This window comes from Felis catus, chromosome F1 (genome assembly GCF_018350175.1).
Source record: "Felis catus isolate Fca126 chromosome F1, F.catus_Fca126_mat1.0, whole genome shotgun sequence".
In the NCBI taxonomy this organism is placed as follows: Eukaryota; Metazoa; Chordata; class Mammalia; order Carnivora; family Felidae; genus Felis; species Felis catus.
In genome coordinates, this window is record NC_058384.1 from 47,176,960 (window position 1) to 47,202,423 (window position 25,464).

A 25,464-nucleotide genomic window follows, 5' to 3' on the forward strand; every position below is an offset into this window, starting at 1 on the left:
AATATAATAAAATATGATATAGGAAAACAAAGTAGTATTGCAAATCAGAAACCCTAGGTTGGATAACAGCTTCAACACCATCTAGAAGGACCCGAGAACAGCATATAACTTCAGTTGGGTTCAGCTTCACTATTTGTAAAATATTAAAGTATCTGTGTTTTAGGGATGCCTGGGTGGCTCAGTCAGAGAGCGTCCAACTCTTGATTTCAGCTCAGGTCATGATCCCAGGGTCATGGGATCAAGCCCTCTATCGGTCTCTGTGCTGATCATGGAGCCTGCTTAAGATTCTCTCTCTCTCTCTGCTCCTCTCCCTCACTTGCGCACTCTCTCTAAAATGACTGATTGATAGATACATAGGAAAAGTATCTGTGTTTTAAAAAAAATATAAAGCTTAAGGGTGCCTGTTGGTTGAGTGTCCAACTTTGACTCAGCATGATCTCACAGTTCATGAGTCCGAGCCCCACATTAGGCTCTCTGCTCTCAGCACAGAGCCTGCTTTGGATCCTCTGTCCCCTCCCCTCTTTCTGCCCCTTCCCTGCTGGTTCTCTCTATATCTCAAAATAAATTAATACACTTGAAATATAACATAAAGCTTAAATGATTATCTGAGCACTACAGCCTGGAACATAATAGTCTCTCAATTAAACACAAGTAATGAGTATTTCACTTCTAATCTTTTCTGATTTTATTTCATTTTTCCCCTATTTCAGTAATATGCTAGGTACCAACCAATGCACTTAAGGTTAATAGCTGTACATTGGGAACAACTACAAACAGGACCCTACACATGTTTTGTGTCATCTCTAATCATTTTTTCCTAAGAGTTCTCAAGTGAATTATAGTCACTCATTCCTGTCAATTAGCTTAGATCTTAAAAGTATAGTGTTTATACTTTTGTAAAACTTGCCAGCTGACTAGGCACAGAAGATGCTATTTGATTGCAGAAAAGTACAAATCTTCATTTAAACAAAGAAATAGTTCAATGAATATTCTAATATTAGCTTCCTATTAATAGGCATTAGCCAAGCTACTGAGCCACATAAGATAATATATCTGAGGAAGGAGAAGGGAAGGCAGGAAAGAAAATCAAGCAAAAGTCAGGATTCATGTATATGATTATCATAGGAGACTATTTTCAAAATGAGAACACTTAACACCCAGTCTACGATTAATAGTTACTCTTTAATTACTGAAATTATCTTGGTATTCTGGAAAGAGCACTGGATTTACAGCTAGAAGATTCATTTGAGTCGAATGCCTTCTATTATCACCATATATACTTGGTCAAGTCTCTTAATATTTCGCAAAGCAATTTTTGTCATATTCAGAATGGCAATAATTGCCTGTCGTGGGAACCTCTCAGAGTTGTTATATAATGTAAGATATTGTGCGTGAAAGGCATGTGAAAAGGCTTTGTAAACAGCAGGCAGTGTACAACTCTAAGTAATTACACTACTGGTATTGGTGCTGTGGAAGATCTTGCCCACGGGAAAGATGGAGAGGGCTCCTTACACTTAGTGAGTGGACATCCACACAGGAAAGCACCACACAATGGATGAAGAATGAACCCATGCAGCCAAGCCTCATCCTTTCATTTTCTTGTTCGTGAATTGAGGATTACGTCATTACTTACTAAGGCCGTAGGTTGTGGGTGAAATACCACACTCTAATGGTCTAACCAAGTACAAACACTCTCCTACAATGCTCTCATTTTACTGTTCATCTCTACAACCAGCATTGACCTCAAGCAAAATGATCAAGTACTTCCCCTTAAGTGACTCAAATCTTTTTCCACTGGAGGTGAACAAGCTGTCATACCATTCCTAGATCCCGACCTTTCAATAATCACTCTGTGTCCCCACAGTCAAAAGTCTGCCTAGTCTTCAGTCAACATTTATGGAACACCTATTATAAGCCAAGCACAAAAATGACCAAAACACCTGCCCTTAACATACCCCAATGAAAGCAGAGAGGTACCTGATGTTCTAGGCTGAGGAGACTTAAAATCAAAACTAGATTTCTTGAGCATGACATTAGAATATGATACCATCCATACAAGACCAAGCCTTTTCTGCTCTACTTCTCTGATGTCCTTTCATAACAAACAACTCTCCAGCCGGTGTTTCTTTATACTTGTAAGGAATTTTCAGTAGATGTTGGGTCCCATTTTAGCCATAGGGACATGTATTCCTGCTATTAGAAAAATGTATTTGGATGCCATGGAGAAAAAGAATAATGTAGATAGAAAAGATCTGTAATAATATTTAAATGGCTGATAGTGACAATCAAGGTAGGTTCTCAGTCATAAGAAGGAACAAAATGGGAAAAGCATTAACACTGATAACGTGCCTTTAGGGACATATTTTCATTTCATAAACTTAAATTTTGCAAACAAACCCGAAGTTAGAAAGATACATTGAATTCACTAATGTTTTATTCATAGGACACAGGAAAGAAGAATTCTGGATAGAAGTATCTGAGTTTCTTTAGTCATCACCAACATGACAACAGCTCTGGACTTTAATTTAGCTACTATTTAAATGGCAAATTTCAGAACACTGTTGTATTATACAGAGAAATACAGGAAAGGAAATATTTCAGTGTGAATTTCCCAAGGACTTATTATACTAGAAAGGCTGCACATTAATGGATAAATGTGAGAAATTAGGGATGGATCCCAAGTGACAGAATGATTTAGGAGAATACTAAGCTGCTTTAAAGCTTCATAAACTGAGTAACAGCAAAACATAGGAGCTGTGAATCTTAAGGGAACTAATCCAGTGTCATGTGAAGAAAACTTTAGCATAAAAGGATACATAAATAGCTAATTAATCATCTTTGATTTAAAAAAAAGATTACCATAGAATTCAAACGCTTGTATAGATTTATTAAAGGATTGTGTTAACTTCATTGTATTAGTATATATATTTTGACTTTATTAAAAGATTAAGATCTCAAAGAATATTGATGAAAACTAGCCAAGCATATTAGGCAAACCTTAAATATATCATAACCTAAACTTTAAAAAATTAATTTATCTTCATGCATTGGTATACTGAGGGCCATATATATGAATCTATGTAGCTTTGCAAATACATATAAATGCAAAAATTAAAAACAAGATTTGTGATCAAAATATTACTTTCAAAATATTTGGCATTAATTCAATGGAATTTTGAGATATGAATGATATATTTACTAAGTAAATCTATTTACTACATTTGCTCATTTCCTTCCTAATTTTAATGGTATTTTTTGTAAAAAAAAAAAAAAAGGAAATATATGTTCTTCTTTCATTTTATTTCCTTATTACAAACAAATTAAGATATAAGATTTGGTTTCAAATACAGTTTCACATAACTGGGACTATAAACATAGCAAGGAAAGACAGACTATTGCTATGGACTGTAACAGTTAAGATATATAGCTTAATACAGATGTAATGAACAAAAGAGCTGTTTTAGAATCTATACCAGTAGGGATTATTCTAGCTTGTTTATTTTGTTTCCTTTTTGTTTTTTGGTTTTTTTTCACTATATATATTCTCCAATTCTTTCTGAGATCAAAAATATTTTCAATTATAATTGTCCACAGAATTTAGGACTAATTCTGTCTTCGTCTCTCAATGTGGAATTCAGATCAGTAATGAAAATTTAAGTGTTGTTGTTTTTTTTTTTACATAAAAAGCCCATTTAAGATTTTAGAAATCCAAATTTCAACATTCCCCATTTTGACGGATTCTCATCTTTCTTCTCAAAGTTAGGAGGTGAGGCTTACTGACCATGAGGCATGATGGAGGTGTAAGCCTGTGAGGCTTACGTGGTCTGTAGCTGTTCCTTTATGAAACTCCTGGCTGCCAACATTTGTAGACTATTCTGGTGTCTGGGGCAGACTGATAAATGGCAATCACTTCTATTGTCCTACCTTCCCACCCCTCAAAATAACCATTACTTTAATGTTTCAGCTCTGCTTACATGTGACTAGCACGTCTGATTTATCCACTCCCTTGCTTCTGCCAACCTCCTCATTACCTGGACAGGCAAAAACATTCATGTCTATTCCATACCATTCTCAGGCCCAAGGGAAGCTTCATAGGAACCTTGTGCTTCTATCCTGTTAGCTCTTTCTCTCACATTAGAGCTGCTGGACAGGTCTACAAGGCTTCTGTCTTCACGCAGCAAAATCCCAGGATCTTGATACCTCCTTCAGCTCTCCGACATATATAACCTTTTTCTATTTCCTCTCTTCTATTCCCTGCCCTCCACCTCAAAGACAACTGGAGGCAGGAAAAGCAGTTAGCTTACTTTTTTTCCAAAAATTATCTTCCCAATTCCTTCTCCTCTTCCAACCTGAAACTCAGTCATACCATATTCTGTGTTGTGGAAGGGGAAGCAGCTTTCTCCTCTTTTCATATGATCCCCAATCTTTTTTATCTCACACTTGGTAGTGATTTACTTTCTCTTGACTTTATTGAGGTACAGTTTAAGCACAATAAACGGCTTGTATTCAAAGTAGATTTACCCATGAAACAATCAAGCGGTGTTTTCTAAACAACCCATCCATAATCCAGCCTTTTTATGTCATTGGTCAACATGAGAGTCATTCTGAGAAGAGAATCCATCATGGAATGTCTTATATATTAAATCTTTCACGATATTATTTCTGGGCATCATTCCCTCTAGATAGTGTAAAAATGTTTTCAAAAAGTCATTCATGTTCTAAAGGTTTCAACTGCTTGGGTTTTACCCTTTGGGCAATAATCCTCAAAATATTTCCTAAAATAAACCGGACAAATGAATTCATATGTTTTCAGTGTAATCACAGCACATCTGTGTGTTCTTTCCCATATTAAAGAAATATGTTTGAGGAAGCAATTCTACTCAATTTTTTTTACAATCAAAAGCTAATTATAGCCAAACAGTTCAAGTTTCTTCTATATAGAATTCACAAACAGTTCTAAAAAGGTAAAGTACAAGTTCTTCACATCTAGGATTGGGATCGTTAATTTTGACTTCTGTTCTCCTAATGAATTATTATTAAGTCCTCAGAAAATTAATTCTGTTTCACCAAATAGTGTTACTCAATGGTGATTACGAACTATGTGTGTGTTTGGTTAAAGAGGCCAATGTACCACAAAACATACTTTACAAAGAGACCATGCTTTTGTTTTTGCTTTCAACATCTAGACTACAACTATTACTTTACAAGAAAGAAATTTTTCTGAAAATTACATTACCTGAGCTCAAAAATCTTTGTGCGATGGAAGAAGTATTTATGAAATCTAATCAAAATTAGCCCCAAAATATGGTTGCCATTGAAATCTTACATTTGTCTTCATTTTACTGAATTTACTCTTGGGGACTGGAAATCAACAGAACAGGAATGTAGTTAATGACCAGTTCACTTCTGGTCTCTAAAATTTCTAAAGCATAAGGAAATGAGTGAGGAGTGAGGTCTCCTGACATAAAAATTGACACCAGTTCAGGAAGGAATTTTTTTTAATTCTGAAATGTTAATTTACTTGCTACATATATGGCTTTTAAGTCTTCATAGCTCCTAATGTAAATATTCCTTCTGTCGTGATTCCCCCGCCCCCCAAATTAACAATTATTTAAACTACTGGTCAGTATTCAAGTGTCTCTGAGCTTACTGCCTGAGATTACACAACTACTGCTTGACCTCTATCCTCTAAATATTTGTACCTTTCAAGTTGAGTATTATTTATCTTCAATATCAGAGAAGATAGATAGGAAGAATAGGTAACAGACACAATTCAGAATCTTATTCTCTGATGAACATTTAAATGATAATGATGATGGTAACTACCATTTATTAAATACTTATAATGTTCCAAGAATTTGTCTTACTTCATTTTAACCACAATCTCAAGAATTAATTTTATTCCACTTACCTTATAAACGAGATAGAGAAGGCTCAAATAGCTTAAGTATGTTACTTGGTGTGTATATGTTTGAACCAGAATTTAAACCCAGACCTACCTACAGATGTCCATAAATTTGTTACTGGGAATGCTACACATCTTCTCCCAGGCTAATTTTCCTTTATTGGTGTTCACTGAAAAGGAGAAAGTCAAACTTCATGATTAGACTTATAATCTTTTCAATCAAAGCACAAACTCTTTAAATTTGTGATTTTACTTAAGAGAATATTTCTGGAAGGCAAAATTTAAAATTTCTAGGGTATACTTAAATGATATCTGTTGAATATTCTTTTCCTGCCCTGCATACCATCTCATACACCCAAATTTAGTCTCCTAGGAAGCCTGGTAGACACGCTTTAAAGCATAACATGCTTAACATCTGGAGCATGCGAGGCACCAGGTCTCATTGACAGAATAACCTTTCCTTCCTGTGAGCAGTGACATGAGTGACACAGACAATACTACTGGGAATGCTCCATGCAAGACAGTTGGCACATTTTATTCTTTGGAACTGAAAGTCTGTAACATAAGGAATGATATAAATGTGAAGGGCACCATAAAATTCCTGGCTGTCTTCTACAGTGAGAACTTTGTTCTTCAGATAAACCTAATAATGAAAAGTTGCATACTAGAAAGCACTTCTATATTCTTTCCTAATACACAAACCATTAGTCCTTCCAAATATATGCATGGCAAATAAACTTTCCTTCTATTTATTTAATATTGCTAAGATAAAACAAAGGAAAAGACTTATAAAAGAGACTAAAAAAATGGCTGATACCCACAAACCAGTTTTTCTCATGATGAAGCAATGAAAAGGAATCTTTATTCCTCCATAATTTATAGGAGCAAAAAGTGCATGTTTCTCATACAGGCCATGACAAAATAAAAGCCAGAAAGGCAGAAAACCAGCTAGCCTCCTGACATTTTACATCACACTCAAGAGGGATGGCTTGAAGTAACATACCTCTGAAGAAAGAAACTGGAAGAGTTCTACCACATGTTCCTGGCTAAGAGATGTATCTTAGGATACGAGACAGAGAAACTTATCCAAAGTAACTGAAGACATGATACCTCCAGCAGAGGTGTTTTTATTTTGGGGGGGCGGAAGGAAGCAGAAGAAATAGAATCAATACTGCCATACCTAGGGAAAACCAGTAACACATGAATTCAAGTTAATGGAGACCACTACTTGACTCCTATATCCCTTTCCTTCCGTCATTTGGAATCCTGGAGAAGTCTCAAGTAACCTAATGCACTGGGACAGAGCAGTAGAAATGCTAGATGGGAACATGCATAGGAAGTCTACAATGTTTTCTTTCCCCTCCACAGCTTCCTAACCTCCAACAGTTGGGAGAAGAAAAAAACTTAAACTTTAAATGAAGAAGGAGTTTATTTTTATTTTATACTGAACTATATATGATAATTGCTAAACTGGTAATTTTCTTATAGAATAACCAGAGAGTTGTTGATTATCTGCAAGAGAACCCCCAACTACCACAACCACCACCACCCCAAACACAAGCACTGGGTATGCCCAAGGGCAGAAAAAGAACTAGCCACAGTTAAATGAATTAAAATGGACCAGAAGAAAATGAAAATATTTTCTTCCTATAAACCACATGTCCTGTTATTTATACTTGTCTTGAATTGCCTTTAGGACATTCTTAAAGTCCTTTAAAGTCTATCTTTTCTGGAATCCTCTGTCACACAGCTGTCATCTTTACTTTTGGGGGACGTTCTGCCTAGAGATGCTTATTTTGAACTGGGGCTATACCATGTTTTGTCTGTATCTTTGACATTTCCTATTTTATATATCCCAGGTGTCATGACTTCTGAATGGAAGAGTAGCCAGCAAAACAGGGAACAAAATTTAGCTCTGCTGCCAATCTTGTTCTAATTAGACATCTACAGAGCTTCATGTTACATTGAGGGAACTGCCAGAGGATGGAGGAAAACCTCTGCCCTGCAATCAAAAAAAGAAATTAAAAGGAGTCTGTGGGGGCACCTGGGTAGCTCAGTCAGTTAGGCTTCTGACTTCGGCTCAGGTCATGATCTCACAGTTTGTGAGTTTGAGCCCCTTGTCAGGCTCTGTGCTGACAGCTCAGAGCCTGGAGCCTGCTTCGGATTCTGTGTCTTCCTCTCTCTCTCTGCCCCTCCCTGACTCATGCTCTCTCTTTCAAAAATAAACAAACATGAAAAAAAAATTTTTTAACTCATTTACAGTTACACAACTTTTCTTGTTTTAGGAGAAAGCACAGTTACATCCTTTGAGACACATCTATTTGGAAAGAATAATGGGAAAGTAAGAAGTTAAAATGAAACTCGAGGCACCTGAAGCCTGCCCTAGGTTTGTCCCTAATTAATTTTCTGACCTTGGAAGCCATATAATGTTGCTATGACTCTCATTTTATTGAATCTACTTTCATAAGATTATTCATATCCTCTAGAAATGAAGAAATTAAACAGTTCTTACACTCTCAAATTAGGATAGGTATATTCAATCTTGCCCACTTCATAAAGCTATTATGAAGGTCAGAAATACACGTGAGCAAACTTCTAAAGGTATGAAGTGCAAAACAAATGGTAGTAAAGGCTAAATTCTCAATAACATTTTGAATACATTTTGCAAATGTACTTCACAGGACTTATTTTATTAATCCTCACAATAATGCAGGCCCAGTACTTTCACAATCCTAATTTCACAGAATACAGAGCTATATTAAGATGACATAAACAATAAACAAGTTGTCAAGTGACCAAAAGCAGCAAGCCCTAGAAAACTTGACCCCAGAAATATCTTTCTGAAAAAAAAAATAGTATATTCGAAATTTGAAGTTAGGGCATTAACTGAATTTAAAATGCATAAAAATTTAATATACCCTTGGGGCGCCTGGGTGGCGCAGTCGGTTAAGCGTCCAACTTCAGCCAGGTCACGATCTTGCGGTCCGTGAGTTCGAGCCCCGCGTCGGGCTCTGGGCTGATGGCTCAGAGCCTGGAGCCTGTTTCCCATTCTGTGTCTCCCTCTCTCTCTGCCCCTCCCCCGTTCATGCTCTGTCTCTCTCTGTCCCAAAAATAAATAAATGTTGAAAAAAAATTAAAAAAAAATTTAATATACCCTTAAAATTTAAAAAAGAAATCTGTGTCCTTCTTACAGTCAGCTACATTTCCTTTGGAGTATCAAATGACAAAATGAAAATAATCGTGTGTTCATTAAGGGGCAAACCATAAATTTACTATTTCCAAATCTGTAATATAAAATATAAAATTCCAGTATATCTGCAAAAAGAGTACTAATGATTAATACAATAGACTTGATAGTGAGAAATGTGAAAGAGGGGTACATCAACCATTTGCACGATTCTGAATTTGATCAGAGTAGTTGGTGATGTGGAGGATGTCAAATCACAGGAAAGAAGGAACTGAAAAATCCAAGACCAGACATCCTGCTGCTGCTGTTGGCCATAAAGAGTGTCCATATTCTGATATGCCAGTGTCAGAGTGGATCTTCCAGAATGGAAATACAGATGGTTCTCTTTTTTTATAGAATTATGATTTACCTAATGGGTTATTGCCAGACTTCCTCAAGCTTGGTTTGGTAATGTTTACAAAACCTTCTAAGGATTCTGTTAAAGGTCCATAAACTAGTAAACCAATCCCTAAATGACTCCTTTCATAACATTTTGCAAACAACTTGACTAAATTCCTTCATTTCTTTTCCTTACCACTTATACTACCAGAAAAATCATCGTCAAAAGATTTTCACATTTTCAGAAAGAGCAAAATCATCATACTTCCCATCTGATGAAGAGTTCACAGACCCGCAAAAAACAAAGAGCTGAGAACAATGGCCTGCTGTTTTGAAAATTGTTTATGAACCCCAAACAAGGACTACCATCTGATCTTGTCTGCTGTAGTGGGTATTCTGCACAGCTCTGATACAATCCTGGAGTTCTTTTTGTAACCCTTTCTTTCACATTGATCTAGAACACTGACTTTAGTCCCATGTATTCTTATACAATCCATGTGCATATGGTTGAAGGCATTTAGTAAACCCTGATTGAGTTGAATACAGGTTATCACGACATTACAGTAAGTACCAGGAAAACTCAGTAAGTACCAATGACACCAATAATAAAACCATGCCCATGAGGATAATGGAATTATCTATTTTCAGGTCAGTATCTTGATTTGAATTAGAGGAACATGGTAATCCTATTGATCTTGACTCACTTAGAAGACAAACAAAATTAACAGAGCACAGAAATTGGATTGACTTGTTTAAGTCAACTTAACACTTCTTACTAAAATGTCAAATACAGTATCTAAAAGTTCTAAAAATCCTGTCATTTTCTTTGTGGATTTCATTTCATCTGTGTTACTAGTTTTAGGCTCATAATAATATTGTAGCAGTTGGAGATGGGTCATCACCCAAAATACATTTCATAAAACCTCTCTGTGAAAGTTAATTATTAATTGCCAGAGGCTTATTACCTGGACCTTGTTGTTTTATATCACTCTGAAGGGAAAAACAATATATTTTATAAGTATATTTAAATTTAAGTTTCAAAAGAGTTTTCAGAATAAACAAATATAAATCAACAGATTTCTTCAAAGTAGCATTTAAGAATTTTTGTATCTTTCCTATTGACATTGAAAATATGTGTGTAACAAGTGGTGAAGACCCAGGATAGTACAAAAGCCCAAAATGTAATTCAGATATTAAAACTCTCAGCCACAGAAATACATACACCACATGAATATTAGAAAGAGTTATTAAAAGACTGTCCACTTCATTCAGAGGATATAGCTTCCCCTTACTTCCTAATGTAGAGAGGAGAAACCATGTATCTGTAAGCTCTATGAGTGAACTGGCAGGACATGAACCATTCAGCTGGCTGATGGACCTATTCAGATCCTGAACCTTTATTCTCACTCCAGTCCTCACACAACCAGCAACAACACATTGATTAGAATAAAGCCAACATGAAACTGGTGAGAAACCTGGGAAATGAAGATTCTTATTCTCCTTTGTAATAAAAGAGGGTCCAGTGACACTTTCTCCGAGAGAAATAAGAGACAACTGCTGACAAATGTCCTAGGAGAAATAAATAAACGATATCCTAGTTGGAGTCACAATAAATTACTTTCACAAAATCACTTATGGACAAGCACGTTGTAATAACCCACTTGGTTTCAGAGTGGTTTTTAAGGCAAGATTATGATGGAATGGAGTTGGAACATGAGAGAAATAAAATGGAAGTGAGTATAATGGAAATAAGGGAGGTGAAGGGGACTCCTGAGTTTAGATAAGATAAATAGGCCTGACTTCAGAAGATTATGCATGTGTGGGGGGGGGTGGGGCGGGGGGTTGTTTGTTTGTTATGGGGTTTTTTTGGTCTACTTTTTTTTTTTTAATCATAAAGGCATAATGAAATCTTTTTTTTTTCCTTTATTTTTAACATTATCAGTTCTAGTTCCGAAAAATACTCGTTCATTACTTCAGGAAAATGTGCAGCATCATTGATCACCTAAAAAGAATCAATGAATACATGCGATCTAGGTCAATGCCTTTGACATGTAATAGATGCGAAACTAAAGCCCATCTACTAGGCTTCTGACATACCATTATATCAGGGGAACTTTGCATACCTAAAAATCCTGAGAAATGTTTTCTTCTAAAGCTTAGAGTTTCTATGTTTCTATGTGTACTTTCATATATCATTTGCAATCATACCATACGCTATATATATATATATCTCATTTATTTATTCTTCACAATGGCCTTATGAAAATGACTATTAGAGTTTTATTAAACAAATTAAAATTAAAAATGTATTTATTCAATAAAAAACAGTTGACAATTTGCTAAAATGAAACTTTCTCTTAGGTATGTAAAATAATTTTCTATTTTAAAATGAAAAACATGGGACACCTGAGTGGCTCAGTCAGCTGAGCACCTGACTCATGATTTGGGCTCAGGTTCCTGAGATGGAGTCCCACGTCAGACTCCACACTGAGGGTGAAGTCTGCTTAAGATTCTCTCTCTCTCTGTCTCTCTCACATGCATGCTCTCTCTCTCAAAAAATAAAATAAAAAAATAAAATGAAAACATAGTCATAGATATACACATCTCTTTTCTCCTATGTCTACTGTTATTCTAACTGCTCCCTTCATCTTTGACTCTAAACTCTTTCCTTGGACAAACAATATTTAATTCCCATGAATTAGGAGTCAGTGCTTCTTTTAGAACATTAATATTTCCTATTCTATTAGTTAAGTTATGAATGGTGTAACCTGGTTATTTTTATTGTAGTTGATTTGTTAGCAGAGATATTTTGCTACACAATATATAAAATAATCTCAGTGTATAAATAAAACCAAATGAAAACCAAGGAGAGGAAGAGAGGAAATGTTTTGGGAGCTGGGATTTGTGTGTGTGTGTGTGTGTGTGTGTGTGCGTGTGTGAGTGTAAGAATGTAAGTGTTGGTATGAGAGTGAAAATTTAGACATGTTCCACCTTTTGCATAGCTTAGCAGAAATAATAACATTTCTCTGCAAGAATGTCTTTTTCTTTTAATAGTATCTCCCAACAACCATACCAAACTTTCTCTTAAACATCTTTGTGTTGCCATTGTGCTATTTTTTCTTCACATAAAAAATTCATTGTATTAAGACTGTGTCTCCTATATTACAGATGAGCCCATATCTATAATTCTATTACAAAAATGCACTGGTGTTTTTATGCCAGTGGCTTTTAGATAATTATGTTTTTAACACAAATTTATCAGCATAACAACCCATTCCACAAAATAGAAAAGAGGCAATATTTACATCAATGGTGCTTTGAAACTAACATTTTCCCTCAGGGATTCATAGCCACATAGTCTCTAGTCTTTTCTCTTGACAGGTTATAAATATTCTCAGAAGTAACTGTTTTGATGTTGCCTTAAAAGCAGGGGGGAGAAAGTAAAGAAAACTGGGACTACATGCATTTTCACATAAATTTCTCTATCACATTTGACAGTTTAATTATATTGTTGTTATTTGCATTTCTCATGTTACTTCAAACTTTAGAGTTCCAGCTAATGGATTTCCATAAAGCAATACTTCATAGTGTTCTTTGTTGAATGAAATCTTATCTTAGTTTCTTGTTGTGCGAGATAAATTCAATCAACAACAACCATATGTTAAGAACTTTGAAGTTTTTTTGTTAGAATCAACAATTTCTGAAAGCCTTAATGCTTGGCTATACGTAATACACGTCCTCAAATAAAATAGCATTCCATGACAGAAATAATTAAAAAAAATGACTATGGAAATTTACTGGGGGGCGGGGGGGGGGGTAAGATTGCGTTCATATTTCCACACAATTTGGAAACACTTGTATACATTCCCTCTGTAGCAACAATTACCTAAGGATTAGAAAAATTCCTGCCATGTCTCACCTCTTCTCAAATTTTCCATATTGGAATCGAAATATAACTTATAGAAGTATGAATTATTTAAATATTATTTTGTGCACTTTAATAAATGCTGACTTCCATCAGACTGCAATTAATACAGTAACAGTTTAGTCTTGTTAAGGGATAAGTAGAATCACCCCTAAGTATCTGATGAAACAAAACAGAAGAACCTAATGTGAACTGACAAAATTGCGTTATTTAGTTTTACTCTGTGATCAGCCATGCTAACTGCATTTTCACCATATTTTCCTATTTTTTTGTGTGATATTGACAACACGGTAGACATCTAAGAATAGGGCCTTCCAGGTCCTTTTTTTCCTACCAAGAAGAAAATACAAGGTTCTAAACCTTGAGCATGCATTTAGCACCACCTGGAAGACTTGTGAGAACAGATTCCTGGGCCCTGTCTCCGAATTTCCTGAATCATTAGCTCTGGTTCAGGGCCCCAGAAATTGTATGTCTCACAAGTTCTCAGGTGATGATAATGCTGGTCTGGGGAACCACACTTTGAGACAACAGAATGAGAGGAATCCTGGGCAGAGAACTGGACTCTTCCCAGAAACAGTTTGGCTAATTTCCTGTAGGGGAGGAAAACCTTCCCTCATCCCTTCTAGATTGTTTAACTGGTCTAATAATTAAACTGACATAAAGCCAATTGACAGGAGAAAATTTTAATTTCATACACACAGGAGCTCATAAAAATAGGGAACAAAGAAGTGACCAAAGTTAGCAGTTTTTATACTTTTAAGACAAAGAAATTATAAATTTGTTGAAGAATTGTTAAGACGAAAAAGTCTGCTTTTGGGGTAGTTTATTAGTGAAGTGACAGGCTTTGTTTATGTGGCCTTCTTGGTCCGGAATTCCCCATCTCTGGTGATAAGGATGTCTTCTTGACCTCCTGCTGTGAGAAAGGGTACCTTTCCCACAGGAGATTTATTTCCTGCTTTCAGCAGGACAAAAGAGGGTCAAGAGTGTTCTTCTGGCACTGGCTGTTTCTTAAGTTAAACTTTAATTCAAAATAATCAATATGCCAAAATGGCATACTTTGGGGTGATATGCCCTGAATCCCAGCATCCCTCATGCCAAACTAATTAAGTAGATCATTTTTATTAGTAACTGTGTTCTCCCACCCCTTAAAATGACTCCAAAGAAAACTGAAAAATCAAAAATTTTGTTTTATTAATTCAAGAGCTCAACATTAGTAAAGAGACAATTCTCTTTTCATGACAGAAGAGCAGAATAATTTTTTGTTTATTTATTTTTGAGAGAGACAGAGCATGAGCAGGGGAGGAGCAGACAGAGAGGGGGAGACACAGAATCTGAAGCAGGCTCCAAGCTCAGAGCTTTCAACACAGAGCCCAAAGTGGGGCTTGAACCCACAACCCATGAGATCATGATCTGAAGTTGGACACTTAACTGACAGAGCCACCCAGGTGCCCCCAGAATAATTTTTTAAAAGAATGGATGGATGGAAGGAAAAATAGAAGAAAGGAAGGAAAGGAAGAATGAATGGATGGAAGGAAGAAATCAGGTAACTTCCAGTTATCTCTAGGGAGCCAGTCCATCTTATCGTTACAAAAGTTAGGGTCATACTTCGCTTTTCACACTCTAGCACCTCATTGTAGGTATGACAGATTATTCAGAACCTTGTATTGTTCAGGCCAGGGATGGAGGATCTAAGGAGGGAGGGAAAGAAGAGAGAATGAAGTAAACAAAGAAAGTAGCTTCAAGGGCTTTACAGAGAAAGTGGTCTCAAATAATAATGATAGCAAATTAAATGCAATTTCCCCTAAAAGGACAACTTAGGAAGAACACCACAGAATCTGCCAATTTTAATACTTTTACAACATCCAATATATTGTCCTCAAATACTTTTATCTTTAAATTCTCAGCTGCCACAACTGAGTGGTCAATTAGGATAATTTGTTGATAGGATCATTAGTAATTTCATTTGGGGGACTCTGGTTAAGTTCCGAACTCTGGTTAAAGTAAGAGATTTCTAAAAATCTTATTTCAAATGAACACTCCCATCAATGACTACCTATGAAACCAGTCAATTTTAAATAGAATATTTTTTGTAAGTTTAAAACATTTTGCAGGACACTTTCCTAACTATTAATCTTGTTTCCTTCATGAAAGAATAATTGAAACAAAAGTACTCTAGCTACTACAGATAATGGTTGCCTGGTGCAAAGATTGAGCAATCTCACCTTAAAATTGTGTTTCAGACATTACTGAAAATATGTAGACATTTAAAGCAGATTGCCACAGAAACCAGACTCTATTAGTGATCTCCCTTCCAAGCCGCAGTACTTTTTCAGACCATAGTAATAAAATGGAATGTAGTATCACCCACCTGTTGGCTGTTTATCATGTGCCCAGCATCCCCTATACTTGACACAGTGCAAAGAATGTAAAATGGAGTCTCACACTTAAAAAGACAACAATCTATGGAGAAGACAAGGTAACTACATAAAATCAGGTGGGAAAAGATGCCTACATGTCATAAAAACATAGAAGTGGAAAAACTGGTATGGGTAAGTAAGAAAAAAACCTCACTTTAATTTGAAAGAACAAGGCTCTGGGACACAGCTGGCAGGGAGTGAGGGGTGTTCAGGTGAGATGCAACCCTACTCATCTGAAAGGATGGCTCCATTGGGGACCTAGCCCACCATTACACCAGTTAAAGCCATGGTTTTCCCACCTTGGTATCTGATCATAAATATGGAATATTATTCTTCAGTATTGTCAGGCTCTAAGATGTTAATGGTGGAAAAAAATAAGCTCCAGATAGAACTGAATATTAGAAGTACAGTGAGACCTTAAAGAAAATTTAGGTCTTTGTCGTTGAAAATAACAACTATTCAATATTAAAAAATGATCCCTGTGTAGTTCAAATTAAATATATTTGTGTTTCTTTATTTTTAGAGCATTTGCTACCTTCTTCTCAAAAGCCTGTGCTTAGACTTTGCAGGTCTTATGCTATGTGTTTGTTTTCTTGTTGAGTGTGTTACTATTTTGTCATGCTTTGTTTTGGGCAAGGTATTGCCTATTTATTTACATTGTGAGTATTAAAATAGGTTTGTATAAACTACATAGCTAGCTCAAAATTTATTGGCAGAATTATTCTTTCTGGGTCATCAAAATGTAAATACCTCTCTGGATACATAATTGTGCAAGTGTGCATGTGAGAAAATACACACTAATGTGACTCACTTTTGATGATGTTTAAGAAGCAGCTGTCAGTCAGTCTGGCTGAGCACCTGGAAGTTTCTATACAGATGAAGAAGTCTGAATAACCATTGGATATTTTTCACAGAAATGTTCTGCAGATGTTGGCAAAGAGATAGAATCCCTAGAAAAGGACAAATGTGCATTTTCAAGTGCATGTAGAAAGATGAGGCCTCAGGCAGGCATAGCAATGAAACAGTCTTTCAAAGAAATAACACTTCTATTAGTTCTGCCAAATCCAGAGAAAAAGTGAAAAATACCCAGTAAACAAAAATTTAGCTCCTAAAATGACGTTCTTTAAGCATCTCTTCTATAGGATATGCATACTTTGTTTAGAAAAAACTATACAGAAGCTAGAAAAGAAACAATATGTGCCTACATATTGGCATTTCAAAAACAGAATCCATAGGTTTTAAAATAAATTAGGAAATCTTTATATTTCCAAATCAGCTCATCACAGATATTTTAGAAGCTGGAAATCTTCCAAAGAAACATATCTCCAGAATATATGATGATTTTACATAACTTATTCTAATACAGAATCTGAAATTAAGACAAACATATTTATTACTAAATACTACTGCAAATGTTAGTGATATACATGGTTCCAATACTATGTCACATCACCAAATCAGATTTAGTTAATACAAAATACCTGTGTATTATAAAAATCTTTTACCTAAAGTATGAGACAATTTCATTTTGGCCGATTATAACTTGGAATAATGTAAAAACATTTAAAAACAGGTATCATGATTAATTTCTACTCTCTTTTATTTACTGGCTATGTAGTCATGTGGAAATCACTTCAGGTACCTGAGCTCAAATCTCTTCACGATTACACATTAACAGCCCCTGCCAGCCCTATTTTTTCAAGCATGATTTGAGATAATAGATGCAAAAGTAATTTGTAAAGTGTAACACACTAGTCTAGTTAAAAAAAAAAAATCAGTGGACTTAAAATCAGAATGGCAGGTTCAAATCCCAGTTCTTTTAACTGTTGTGTGAACTTGGAAAGGTCATTATTTCCCTTCAAGCCTATGAGCTTCTTTGATCTTCCACACCTATAGTTCTCAAAGTGTGGTCCCTAACATACAGCATCAGCATCACCTGGAAACTTGTTAAAAATACAAATTCCCAGGTCCTCCCGCAGACCTCCTGAATCAGAAATTCTAGGGGCAGGACCATCGTGCTGTGTTTTAACAAGCACTCCAGGTGATTTTATGTATCTTAAAGTCTGAGAGACACTAAACAATGGAAACAAAACGAAATCTCAAAAGCTGTTGTGAGAATTGTTAGAATCCCTTAGGATACATATGTACATATATACATACTGGCCCACATATAACACTCTGCCCACCCAGACTAATTAAATCAGAATCTCTCAAGATACAAACCCAAGAACAAAATTTTTTAAAAGTTCACAGTAATTTAATTTAGGTAGTGCTAGTTATTTCCAGAGATGTTACAGGTGTTCAAACTGCCTGGGGGTTCACTCTAGTTACTTTCAACTGGCTACTGCAGTTATGTCCATTGTCCAAGGTCATGGATTCTCTGGAATTTGTGTATCCAGTATTTTTTGCCAAAATAACCAGTAAACTGTATGAGGAGTCTGAGGATTGTGGAGACAACAGTAGAGCAGAGTAGTCCCCCTTAAGTGCAGGGGGTGTGTTCCAACACCCCGAGTGGATGCCTGAAACTGCAGATAGTACCAAACCCTATATATCCTATGATTTTTCGTATACATATTTATGATATAGTTTAGTTCATAAATTAAGCACAGTAAGAGATTAACAACTACCAATAAAACCATTATAAAAATGTGCTGTAATAAGGTATATGAATGTGGTCTCTCAAAACACCTCACTGTATTCACTCTTGTGATGTGACTACCTACATGATGAGATGAAGTGAGGTGAATGGCGTTAGCACTGTGACATAGTGTTAGGCTACCAGTGACCTTTTGATGATACCTCAGAAGGAAGACCATCTGCTTCCAGAAAGCAACTGACTGCAGACAACTGAGACCATGGGAAATGCAGCCACGGATAAGGGGGGCTACCATAGTTTAAGTGCAATGCACAGCCTTCCTATCCCCTACCCCTGTCAAATTAACCACTGACCCAGAACCACACAAGAAAATGGGATTCTTCTCTCCATAGCTGCTGCCACCATTTTCTTTAGCAACTCAGGCTTTGGGACCTCAAAATTCAGACAAGCACTTTTGATCTTCAAGGAGTGTCTACTTCCGTTATGGGATAAAACTCCTATTAGACAAAGAAGTATGAAGCCTAGGAAGAGCAAGCACATGTTATCACACAATAAATTATGGTCAAACTCTAGTGTAGGGTACACTAGTTTAAAGCAAATACCTACAGAAATTTTGTTTTTTTTCTTCATCTAAATACGCAAAACTTGACCCAGAGCATAACTGAACAGTCTGAATGTCATACTGGTTTTTAAATTTTTTTTGAGAGATGGAACACACACGCATGATCAGGGAAGGGGCAGAGAGAAGGGGGATAGAGGATCCAAAGCAGACTCTGTGCCGACAGCAGAGAGCCCAATATGGGGCTCGGACTCACAAACCACAAGATCGTGACCTGGGCTGAAGCCAGATGCTTCTGACATCACGTAAATATTAATCTGATATTATATAAATGCCATGTAAAACTTAACATAAAATTGACGGCACTTATTTTTTTAATGTTTGTTTATTTTTGAGAGACAGTGAAAGACAGAGCTTGAGCAGGGGAGGGGAAGAGAGAGAGAGGGAGACACAGAATCTGAAGCAGGTTCCAGGCTGTGAGCTGTCAGCACAGAGCCCAGTGCGAGGCTCGAACTCATGGATCACTAGACTACTTACCCAACGAACTAACCAACCCAGGAGCCCCAAAATTGATGGTATTTAGATGGTGTTTTTGAGAAGTAAGTTTACTAAATAATATAAACCAACATGGCTCCAAACTCAGCCACTCAGGCTCAAATCTATTTTTTAAATCAAATCGTTTTATTTAATGATTTAGTAAATAGAAAAAAGAAGTGTTAGCTCTATACCTAAAAAGGCTTTGACTAAATCAGTTAAATGATCCAGTGAACTGTCCATTTATGCCACTAACACCCATCTCACGATGTGGGCTTATATATGGCAAGGATCTGAAAAGTCACACCAAAAAATGGCACATTATACTGGAGCATCAATTTTATGCCATGATGTGAGCAGAAACATATCTAAAACAAGGAGATAATATGGACTATTACAAGTATTTCAAGATTTAAATGAATCAGAGAAAGCTCGTGCTTGCACAGGTGAGCTTTGCCACCAATCCATCTGCACAGACACCCCCACCTCTGTGTGCTATTAAGCTTCTTTTACCAATAACAGAATAAAAACAGGAAAATTTGAGCACTCTATTAAAAAAAAAAAAGAAAATGAAGTAGGGGAGTAATTCAATTACAGAGCTTATCCAGGCTATAAAAAATACTATGTATGAACTATCTGCATAATTGAGGTCAAAGAATTATAGTAATAATTGCTTAAAACCTTCAGCTCGCATGCATGTAAAATAAACACCAATTTCATGAACGTCAATTCCAATCTGTTAGTAGAATACCAATGTTAAATGAAAATGCTGTCTCATGAAAACGAAGATGACACTGGTGAACATATTTTTTTGCTATTTCAAAAAGCCCAGAATAATGTAAACAGTGTTCACTTTACACAAGTACGTAGACACACACACACACACACACACACACACAGTGCTCCAACTGCATTTTCACCAAGTAAAAAATTTTTTTTATTTGACGTTTATTTATTTTTGAGACATAGAGAGACAGAGCATGAACGGGGGAGGGTCAGAGAGAGAGGGAGACACAGAATCTGAAACAGGCTCCAGGCTCTGAGCTGTCAGCACAGAGCCCGATGTGGGGCTCGAACTCACGGAGTGTGAGATCATGACCTGAGCTGAAGTCGGTCGCCCAACCGACTGAGCCACCCAGGCGCCCCTCACCAAGTAAAAATTAACATGCTTTTCAGCTGATAGCCACATACAAATGAACGCGACTCACGAGAACCAAACTTTCATTCCTGCAACAATTCAATATAGTATTCAAAACATTGCACCAAGTGCCTCAAATATAAATCCCAATTAATATACTTTAAATTAGTGTTTAATTTTCTCTAAATGAAATTAAGAACATTTTAATAGCCAAGGAATGATTAAGCGGTCTGATATTATAGAAACACCATGTAAAACTTAACATAAAATTCATGGTATTTATTTTATTTTTTTAATGTTTGTTTATTCTTGAAAGACAGAGAAAGAGAGAGCTTGAGCAGGAAGGAGCAGAGAGAGAAGGAGACACAGAACCTGACGCAGGTTCCAGGCTCTTAGCTGTCAGCACAGAGCCCAATGCGGGGCTTGAACTCACAGACCGGGAGATCATGACCTGAGCTAAAGTCAACACTTAACCAACCAACCAATCCACCCAGGAGCTCCAAAACTGATGGTATTTAGATGGTGTTTTTGAGAATTATGTTTATTAAATAATATAAACCAACATGGCTCCAGATGCATGTGATGATATTGGGCATGTGGTATACATAAGTTATTAAGGATTATACACAAAATAGTCAAAGTCAAGCATCAAAAGAAGTTATACCTTTTGTTCTTGGTAATATTGCTGTTTACCTACATGTCCCCTAATCTTAATGTGTTTTTATTCTGCATGATAATTAATGAAATACATTTATACCTGTAAGATTGGAAAGCCAAAACAGAAATGTGATGGTGCACAATATTGGCAGGGTAAGGAGAAACAGGTGGGACTGTCAAATTTGACACTATCTGTATAACACAATTCAGTAATATCTGTCAAAAATACACATGCTGACATAGTAATTTTGCTATAGTTACTTATCCTGTTATATATATACTGACATACATACAACATGAAATATGTACAAGGATATTCATTCCATTAGTCATGAAAGGAAAGAATGGGGTGGGGAGGAACTTTACTGCCCCTCAGTGTGCTACTGGTTAATGATTTATTCACTAAAAAGAAAAAATATACAGCTATTAAAAAGAATAGCTCTAAACATACTACCGTGAAATATCTAATACATAACATGAGGTGAGAACCATCTTTAGGACAATATATATTAGATTTAACAATTTTGGTTGCAGAAGCAAGTACATAAAGTACGTTTGTAAATTTGTAGCTGTATTTGGAAATATACTTAAGAACTTTTGAGGTTCCTCTTGAAAGCTATCTAGATGGTGTGGGAACAACCAAAAGAAGTAGGGAATTTTTCAATTTATACTCTTGGTAAATTTTACATTTTATACATTTACATGATTACATATTTTTAAAAATTAGGTGTAGATAGGAAGAAAACTCAAGTTTACTTTTCCAGAGTCACCAGAGAAATGGAATACATTTGTGACAAGAACCTGGCATTCTTCTTCATACATCTGTGTGTGCTATGCATTTTTTTAAACATTTATTTATTTTTGAGAAGGTGTGTGTGTGAGCAGGGGAGGGTCAGAGAGAGAGGGGGAGAGAGGGTCTCTCTGCAAGTAGGCTCTGCACTGATAGCAGAAAGCTAACAAGGGGCTGGAACCCACAAACCATGAGATCATGACTGAGCTGAAGTCAGACATTCAACCGACTGAGCCACCCAGGTGCCCCTGTTATGCATGTTTTAACTAGATCCTGTCTCTATTTTTGCAGACGAGAAAACGGAAGTTCAGCAGGATTCAGTAATCATCTCAAGTGACTAATTGTGCCCCAGCAATTAAATGGCAGCACCCAAAGGTGTGATCAACTCCATTTAGTTCTCAAAGTTTGTGCCCTTAACCACCACACAGTACATGCTCTTTAGAGACTGGTTACAACTAGGTATCTTTAAATGTTAGTTTTGAACTTTTAAATTGATATTCAATGCCAAATTGCCAAATTTAACCTTATATTTTCCCAAGAATGCATTATCATCAAATCATTCAGTGTCTTTTACAGTAAATTTTAAACTTTATTTCTGCATCAAGTAGCAAGTTATAGCCACTATCACACCTATTTAGAAGGCCTTTCTGAAGCACTGACCCTTTTACTTTCTGAATTATGCTAATTTTGCTTTAAATAAGAACCTCAAAAACAACATGTTGATCATTTTGGTTATTAACACACAAGAGGAAGAAATGAGCCCTAGTTGATAGTGCTAGAAATTAATAGTTTCAAATTCTGAACTCAGTTCATAGCTTCACAACTGCTTTTGAAGTGTGACTTCTTTCAAGTCTCTTAACCCCTGGAAACTTCATCTCTAAAAAGGGTAGCTGCAAAATGTACCATCCTCCGTGGGATATTATGAGCTGTCATTAATTAACGTGTTGTAGAGCACTCTGAGATTTCATTTGAATGGTGCTACATCAATGCTAAGTATCAGTAAGCTACTTAAAAATCAAATTGTCACCTGCTCCAGAGACTCAGGCAAAGCCTGTAGTTTGCTGATAATGAAGTTGGCTCTTGTATTTTTTTTTGAAGCTAGTTGGGGTGGAGTTTACTAGAGCATCATTTTAAGACTATTTGTGAGCCTAACAGAATAATAGAGGTGTGTGAATACTGTTAACTCTCAATTGCATGGGCAGGGGTCTCTTTACCTTCCCACTGCTGCTTAATGGTCAGCCAGAGGCTGACTGATGATGCTTGAAATACCTGGTCAGAAAGCAGAAAAGGGGTGGAGCCACATAAGGAGCCCTCTGGCTGACACTGGGAAGTCTGGACTACCTAGATCCCTTATTCTCTCTCTCTTAGAGAAGGCCAAGGCCAGAGGTTTGGCTTTGATCCGTATTACGTGTTCAGGAGGAACACTTGATCTCAGTTTGTCCGTGACTACTAATGCAGAACTTCTCCAAAAATGATAAATTCCCGTTACTCTGCTGTGCCTTATGCAAAGTAAAATCACAAATTCGCTAATCCACCCCAACTACGTCCTCAGAAAACAGTGTTGATTTTATTTTAGCCAGTCGTCCATGAGATGTGATCTCAGGTCCACAAATTAGTAAGACTTCACAGATGTTATTACTAACAGCTAACAGAAGAATATACTCAAATTATTTTGAGAAAAAAAAATTTCGAGGCAATTGTTTTCAAGAGAAAATACTGATTCATAATCTCCAGTGTGCTGCTCTTTTCCCTGGCGTTTTGTTAGTGTGTATGGCACAATTGTTAAACGGTTAATTTCTTCCCTGCTAACTGAAACAACTTTGTCATAGTTCTTGTGCTCACAAATCTGGCTTTGCAACCGCAATTGTTTACTTTAGTGTACTCATTGTTTATAAATTAAGGAAGATATGTTTAATTTAAGAAAATTAAGACAAAAAACATTTAAAAATTGTTTGGGGATCACAAAAATAACATGTTGCCCAATATCTTATAAATACTTAAGAAAATAGTTGCTAAAACTGCCTGCCAACATGTAAAATATAGCAGGAAACAGGGGCAATAATATATTCAACCTCAAAAATTAAGACATTATTTTAAATTTGTCAAATATTGGGGCACCTGGGTGGGTCAGTCGGTTGAGCGTCGACTTCGGTTCAGGTCATGATCTCACTGTTCGTGAGTTCGAGTCCCACATCAGGCTCTGTGCTGACAGCTCAGAGCCTGGAGCCTGCTTTGGATTCTGTGTCTCCCTTTCTCTCTGATCCTCCCCTGCTTGTACCCTGTCTCTCTCTCGCTCACACCCTCTCTCTCTCAAAAATAAACATTAAAAAAATTTTTTAATTTGTCAAATATTAAAGATGCATTTCTGGTAAAATTATTTTAAAGAAATCAGAGAAAATTACTTTTTACATGAAGGTATTTTACGTTATTAAAAACTTTTAGTCTGAGAAAATTTGATGTTTACTAATACAGTATAATTAAATAAAATTAACTTTCAGAGGTTCAGAAATTACTATAGAGGATAGTATTTTCTATTGAAGAGACTATTGATAGTATTAAAAAGCATGACAGGTTTTCTGGAAATAAAAAACTGGCAATCAATATCAAACCAAATTCTAGTTGTACTATTTCCTACATAAAGAAAAATTCTGTAATACGACCAAAGACGAGGCTTACCTATATTTTTCTGTGCTTTCTGTCAGCAAGGATGTTGGCTAAATCTGAGAACAAAATTGACATTTGTCCTGAAATTCTGTACAATCAAGTACCAGTGAATCCAAGCAACAGAGATACAGTACATCACATGAGAATTAATGTTCCAACACTGAAACTAGTTCACAGGACAGTGTTTAAAAAATACAAATTATTTTTAAAAATATAACAAAGGAAAGTTTAAACACAAATATTTTTAAAGCAGAAGGAAAAGGAAAGATTAAAGTTTAATGGCCAAAACAAAACCAGGAAAATTTTGACCATTTTTTTATACATATAAAGCAGATGTACTATCAGACAAACTAGACTTTAAAGCAAAAATCCTTTCAAGCTATGGTAGACAGACTGAAAACATCTCCACAATGGGGTGCCAACTTCTTCCATCAACAGAAGTCTGTTTCCCCACCCCTTGAAACTGGACTAGATTTGAGTCTTGCTTTGACAATAATCTGCTGAAAGCGAGGTTGGGGGGGCTGCAGAGCTTAGGTAATTATAGTCTTTTTGCACTCTCTCCTCACTTACTTGGAACTTCAAGACCACAAGGACGCAAAAACTCCTAATCCAGTTTACTGAGGGATAAAGTGCTACACCTAGAGAAGATCCACACTGTTCCAGCCAACGATCTACTCCAACTGAGGCCTTCATGGATCCTCCAGACCCACTCAA

The 25,464-nt window shown here is 36.2% G+C and overlaps 1 long non-coding RNA gene across 8 annotated transcripts in view; it reads right to left on the reverse strand.

Annotated features, from left to right (window-relative positions):
- Window positions 1-459: 459 nt before the first annotated feature.
- LOC109495729 overlaps window positions 460-25,464 on the reverse strand; it is a 369,888-nt gene continuing 344,883 nt past the window's right edge. For 6 of the 8 annotated variants that reach the window (XR_006592085.1, XR_006592086.1, XR_006592081.1 and 3 more), the window contains 2 exons: window positions 16,624-16,762; window positions 14,820-15,083 (listed from right to left, as the gene is read on the reverse strand). This is a non-coding gene — a long non-coding RNA (uncharacterized LOC109495729). Of the gene's footprint in view, window positions 6,076-14,819; window positions 15,084-16,623; window positions 16,763-25,464 lie in introns of those variants that run through there. The other 2 variants (XR_006592080.1, XR_006592077.1) reach the window with 2 other exon arrangements.